Source organism: Plecotus auritus (assembly GCF_963455305.1).
Source record: "Plecotus auritus genome assembly, chromosome: 9".
In the NCBI taxonomy this organism is placed as follows: Eukaryota; Metazoa; Chordata; class Mammalia; order Chiroptera; family Vespertilionidae; genus Plecotus; species Plecotus auritus.
In genome coordinates this window covers 52,753,988-52,759,735 of record NC_137783.1, presented here as the reverse complement: position 1 = coordinate 52,759,735, position 5,748 = coordinate 52,753,988, and the positions used below count along the sequence as shown (strand labels likewise).

Sequence of the window (5,748 nt, the reverse complement as noted above, 5' to 3'; positions counted from 1 at the left end):
AGTGCCCCAATCAAAAAACATAGAGTAGCTAAATGGATAAAAAACAAACAAACATGACCCATATACACTGAGTGGCCCGATATTATGATCTCTGAACGCGTAATAATCTGGCCACTCAGTGTATATCCTATATAATAAAAGGCTAATATGCAAATTGTCCCCTCGACCAGGAATTCAACGAGCAGGCAGGCCGGCCAACTGCCCATGTCCCCTCCCCCTGGCCAGGCTGGCTGGACCCCACCCATGCAGGAATTCATGCACTGGGCCTCTAACACACACACACACACACACACACACACACACACACACACACTGAGCAGCCAGATTATTATGCGTTCAGAGATCATAATAATCTGGCTACTCAGTGTATATGCTGTCTACAAGAGACCCACCTCAGAACAAAAGACCCACACAGGATGAAAGTGAAGGGATGGAAAAAATTGTCCAAGCACATGGAAATGAAAAATCAGCAGGGTAGCAATACTTATATCTGACAAAATAGACTCCAAAACAAAGATCATAACAAGAGCCAAAGAAGGTCACTACAAAATACTAAAGGGATTGTTCCAACAAGAGAATATAACCCTGGTAAACATATATCCAACCAATATAGAAGCACCCAAATACATTTAAAAAAAAAACTCTTGGAGGACTTTAAGAGAGAGATTGACATTAATACAGTCATAGTAGGGGATTTTAATACCCCACTGACATTACTGGAGAGATTTTTCAGACAAAAACTCAACCCAAAGTCAGATGAAAAAAAGAAATAATAAAAACTAGAGCAAAACTGAACAAAATAAAGAACAAAAGGACTATACAAAAAATTAATACGAAGTGCTAGTTCTTTGAAAAGATGAATCAAGTTGACAAATCCCTGGCTACACTCACTAAGGAAAAAAAGAGAAAAGACTCAAATAAACAAAATCAGAAATGAAAGAGAGGAAGTTATTACAGACATTATAGATATACAAAGGATCACACTAGAACACGATGAAAGACTATCTGCCACATAATCAAGAATAAATGGATATGTTCCTAGAAATATATAACCTTCCTAAAATGAACATAAAATAAACAGACTGATAAACAGTGAGGAAATTGAAACAACCATCAAAAACCATGCCAAAAATAAAAGTACAGCACCAGATGGCTTCACGAGTACATTCTACCAAATACTCAAAGATTTGATGCCTATTCTTCTGAAAACCTTCCAAAAAATTGAAGAAGAGGCAATACTTCTTATCACATTTTATAAGGCCAACCTAACCCTCATACCAAAACCTGGCAAGAATAACACACAAAAAGAAAACTACAGACCAATATCTCTGACAAATGCAGATGCAAAAATCCTAAACAAAATACTAGGGAATGGAATGCAATAATACATTTTAAAAAATAACACATCATGATTAAGTGGGGTTCATTCTAAGGGCACAAGGATAGCTCAGCATATACAATCAATTGGGGTAACACACCACAGTAACAAAACAAAGGATAAAAAATCATATGATCTTATCAATAGATGCAGAAAAAGCATTCGATATGATACAACATCCAGGTATGATTAAAATACTCAATAAAATGGGTATAGAAGGAAAGTACCTCAACATAATAAAGACCATATATGACAAACCTCCAGCCTATATCATACTCAATGGTGTAAAACTGAAAGTTGAAGGATATAAAATCAATGTAAAAAATCCCCTGCTTTCCTATCTACTAACAATAAAACCTCAAAAAATAAATGAAAATAAAAAGTCCTTTTTGCAATTTCAAGAAGGCAGAGGGAGTTTCTGACTTGATTCCAGCATAGACCAGGCCTCCCCAACCAAAATGAAGGATAAGCACGAGGAACAGACTTGATGGGCAGATGACCTCATGGGAGGCCTGTGAGCCATGCCTGTAGATGGGTCCTAGATGCGGCTAGCAGTTAGAGGCCTTGAGAGCTCAGCCAGTGCATTTGGGCAGCACTAGGTGTTCTGAGGTAGGAGAGAGTGCCATGTGAGAAGCTGGAAGTGTTGAAGGAGTCTGGGGACTAAGAGAGCAAACCAAAATAAGGTTCAACCTAAACTGATTTAGGCTGCTTTTTCCCTCCCCCAATAATCCAAAGTTCACATGAGCTTTTTTGGTTTTATTTTTTTCTCTAGGTACCTTGAATTCACACCAGGTGGCAACTTTCCCTGCACCTCCTCTATCAAGCTGCTTCAACAACACATGTCCACCAGACTTTCAATTCCTTGCTTTACATTCTTTTCTCAACTCCAGTCAGTAGTGCCTCTGTTCCTACTCCATTATTTCAATCTCATTGGCAAAGGTCAACAAAGGCCCTAAGTTGCCCAGCCTTATGGTTAATCTTCCTCCCTAAGTCATCAAAACTATTTTTTAAATCTCTCTTCATATTCTTATTTTGAGCTTAGCTTCATGGTATATCCACTGAGTCCTTTAAGCTTTTGAAAAATATCCCATCACATATACCAGTGTATGGTATGTGAGCCTCCCACCCTGGGGGACTATGAGGAAGGCCATCTGGAAGCGGACTGTGGGACCTTGGGAGCCTGGTGAGTGTGTGAGCCCAGACTGCAAACTGCAGGGAAACAGCCAGCATTTTGATCTCACACAGTTTGCACACAAGTACACCCCACTGCTTGCCCACACCTGCTTGCTTTGTTTTCTGGACTCTATATAGCCATGAACTGGGAAAGTCTGTGATGTGGAAAACTTCACCTGCAGGCCACACTTGTGTCCATATAAGTCTAATAAACCCATGTCTTTCACAGCCAGTCCTCTGGTTTATTTCTTTAAAATCAGCAGGCAAGCCCTAGCCGGTTTTGCTCAGTGGATAGAGCTTAGGCCTGTGGACGTAAGAGTCCCAGGCTTGATTCCTGGTCAGGGCACATGCCCGGGTTGTGGGCTCAATCCCCAGTACGGGGTGTACAGGAGGCAGCCAATCAATGATTCTTATCATTGACCTTTCTCTCTCCCTTGCTCTCTGAAATCATTAAAAAAATAAAAAATAAAATCAGCAAGCAACACACTGCTATTTTTCTCAGACCTCAGCTCTTTGCAGAACAAGTCGCGTAGTCCTGTTGGTGGAGGCAGGGTGGGAGGTGGTGTGCATATAGTGGGGGAAATCCCAGGTGGCAACCCTGATTGACAGTTGGGGACCACCTGGAAAACGCCAATAGGACTGTTTTTGGTCCTGGAATCAGTGGTGTGAAAGCTGCCACTGGCAAATGAAAGGAAAATGAAGACAATGGGTCTTTTGCCTGCCATTGTGGCTCAGTTGGTTGAGCATCATCCCATGAACCAAAATATCACCATTTCAGTTCCTATCAGGGCACATGACTAGTTGCAGGCTCCATCCTCCAGTAGGGGGTGTGCAGGAGTTAGCCAATTGATCTTTCTCTCTCCCTTTCCCTTCCTCTCTCTCTCTCTAAAATCAATAAAAACATATTTTAAAAAGAAAAGAAAATGGGTCTTTTAAGCACTCTAAATTCTTCTGGAGGCTCTGAAGATGCTGTGGTCCCAGGGAGAGTGCAGGAATTGGTGCCTCCCCCAAACTCTGTGTAGGCAGTAGGAGCAGTAGGGGTGACTGCCCCACCTCAAAGTGAGATGGCAAAAACTGACACTTTTAAAACTGAAGTGGTGGAAGTTGTCCAAGCCTAATATCCTCCCTCACCTCTAGCCTTCTTAAAAGTTGGCAAGGACCCTAGGTAATTAAGCAGCGCACTAAAGGAAAGCAATAGTCACCAAGAATTCAAATAGTGGTTTAAGTTTAGCGAATGTCTTTCAAAGTTATTAACTTAGCATACATGTTTGTTTGCCTGGGTTTACAAAACGAAGTTCATGTTATTTATCTCTGTTACAAAATTTGTCAATAAAATGGCTTGGGTAATAATTAACTTTAAAATCTCATACAGTTGGTAAGAACAACTAAATTTGAATCTGTGAATTAATATATTTTGTACTTTATTTGAAGTATGTCTCTTGAAAATGTGAGTCTATTTGCCAATGAAAAACACCTATTTCTAGAAGTTATGAAATGTATTCATAAATTTGTCAATCTAAAAAATGCTAATTACTTGCTTTTAGAAGTCACCACGAGTTAAGTTTTCTAAGAATTAAGAATTCTAATTAAATTTTAAAAAAGTATATGGTTTTGGTAATGGAATGTAAAAGTTATGGTAATATATACATACATATTTTTTTGTCTCAACAGGTGTCACCACCGGCTTTACTTACACAAAGAAAATGTTCAACAACAATAGCTTCATTCCATACCTCCCTGAGTATTTTTAAAACCAAACCCTCAGAGATAGTTAAACTTGGTGCCTGATAACTTGATGACCATCAGAGTCCTGGGAAAGGAGCGAATCAGGCTGCAGGTTTAACTGAGTGAGCCTATCCTGGCACTGAGCCCAAGGGCTGTTAGGAAACTGCCCTAACCCCTGGCTACCTCTCAGAAAGGAACTCTGGAGTTGTGAGCAATGACCCACTGGCCCTGAGAATCCTCAGTGAAAAGCTGACTCCCGGTGGGCCTGACATTCTTCTCATGTCCCAGAAACCACAGGAACAGGACAAGACCTTTGTCTCCCTGCTTCTGTGTTTTCTCCACTCCAGGGCTCCCTGCATGTGTGAAAGAGGACAGGGGCCTGCCTATTTTCTCTGGCAGACACCTGTGCCCATGTAGGCTTGTCCCAGGGCTGTTGGCCCTTGCCCCCGGTGGTTTACTGCATCTCACCATACCCTGACAGTTCTTTTTCTTGATCCATGAAGCCATTCCCTTTTCCATGAAGAATCCTTCTCTCCCTCCTTTTGGTCCAGCAAGCAAGAACTTTCCAAGTCCTGGGTGAAGTAACAAGCCAGTGAGTCTTGACTCTCTCCAGCTCCGACTAAGTTAGTCTCAGGCTGGAACAAAGACAGCCCAGTCAAGAATGGGGTTCCCAGTCTGTGGTGGCCAGAAGCCTGGAGGGACTGAGGAGAAAGTCCAGCTTCCTGGATGTCTGTAGGGGTTGAAGTGGCTGTGAGGGTGCCACGTAATCATCCCCCAAGCCCTGGATCAGATGGTCTAGCTGGGTTGCATCTTTCTTAGACTCTCTGTTGGTCTGACTTGCTATATATGATGAAACACTCCCCTGATCACCACCATCTCTCTTTCCTGACTGCAAGGTGAAGAAGGAAGCAATGCTGGCTGCCGAACACCTGCAGGTGGCGTTCTTTGAGTCAAAGGGCAACAGCTAAAGCCTGGGTCTCCCACTGAAAATGACTGACATTGTTACAGCTTGTTAACAGCTTGTCTGTATGTGTGGAGCGGCATCTATGTCCCTTGCCAGCAATGACAGGACATTGTATGCAAGACAGGGCTGAGAGCCACAACATTGAATGCTGACTGTACCTCCCTTATAATCCAACAGGAGCTGGACTGATAGGACATTATAATGAACTGTTGAAAAATGCCCTGAAGACTGAGGGAGGGTCATTACGAGGACAGACCCCAAGACTCTACTAACAATGAATAAAAAGCCCCAACCAGATCAACCTGCATGTTCTAGATGCTGCCGCAGACATGGGCAAACCCACTGAGAGGGCAAGTTTGAAAAATGGATGGTAAGATAAGACCCACTTGGGGAATGAAGAATAACCTGTTGTTGTCAGCATCCCAGGACATACACCCTGAAGTCAATGTATTACCCTGGCCCTGGAAAACTCAAACTGGTACCCACTGGTGCACTCTCCCGGCCCCAT

The 5,748-nt window shown here is 42.3% G+C and overlaps 1 pseudogene across 1 annotated transcript; it reads right to left on the bottom strand.

Moving 5' to 3' along the window:
• Window positions 1-4,353: 4,353 nt before the first annotated feature.
• LOC308233510 (aurora kinase A- and ninein-interacting protein-like) lies at window positions 4,354-5,748 on the bottom strand (annotated as a pseudogene). The gene is made up of 3 exons: window positions 5,727-5,748; window positions 4,750-5,259; window positions 4,354-4,361 (listed from the first exon to the last, which is right to left on the bottom strand). The product of its transcript is annotated as an aurora kinase A- and ninein-interacting protein-like (transcript).